Source organism: Frankliniella occidentalis, unplaced genomic scaffold (assembly GCF_000697945.3).
Source record: "Frankliniella occidentalis isolate FOCC.00 unplaced genomic scaffold, Focc_3.1 Scaffold1084, whole genome shotgun sequence".
NCBI classification, from domain to species: Eukaryota; Metazoa; Arthropoda; class Insecta; order Thysanoptera; family Thripidae; genus Frankliniella; species Frankliniella occidentalis.
Genome location: NW_026268190.1, coordinates 5,803 through 6,532, shown reverse-complemented (window position 1 = coordinate 6,532; position 730 = coordinate 5,803).

The following is a 730-nucleotide window of genomic DNA, read 5'->3' as shown; positions in this document are numbered from 1 at the left end:
AGGGCGAGGTGGGGCGGGGCGGGGCGTGGCAGGGTGAGGTGGGGCGGGGCGGGTGCACCGCGCGCCAGCGCAGGCGCCCCGGACGCTTGTGCCGCGTGGGACGGTCAGTCACCTGTCAGGGAAGGACATCCCCTTCCCTCACCCCTCTGCACTTACTTCCGCTTCCTGGACCCCCCTTGCTTTTCGCTTGGTTAGGTCGCCGCCGACGCGACGAGGGCGGAGCTTCAAAAGAACATTGCTTCCCTCTTTCCCTCCCTTGGCGGGCCGCGGGGCAGCGACTCCGACTGGCCCGTGGCCCGTGGCCTGCGCCGCTGCTGCGTGCGCCCGGCCGAGCCGCTCGGAAATGGACTCCTCTTCGCTTTGTGTCATCGCCCGCCAGAAGGAGGGGGTATCTTTGATGATCTCGAAACCAACTGAACTCCTAAATCCCAAAATAATCCTCCCCTCCCCTCCTCCCTCCTCTGCCCCCGGGCCGCCCCCGGGCCGCCGCCACCCGCTCCTCACGCACAGCCCGGCACAGCCGCGCTACAAACATACACCGGCGCGGAGCGGAATGCACGGCCAATTAGGAGCGGAACGGTTGTTCTTCATCTTTAAGGGACGCGTCTCTCTCCATCACCCCACCTCCTCCTACCCCCGGCCTTGCCTCTCCTCCCCCTCTCCCCCTCCCTCTACTTACTCAGGCCACTTTGGCCGATGCTCTGATGAATGGGAGGGAGGTGGGGGTGGG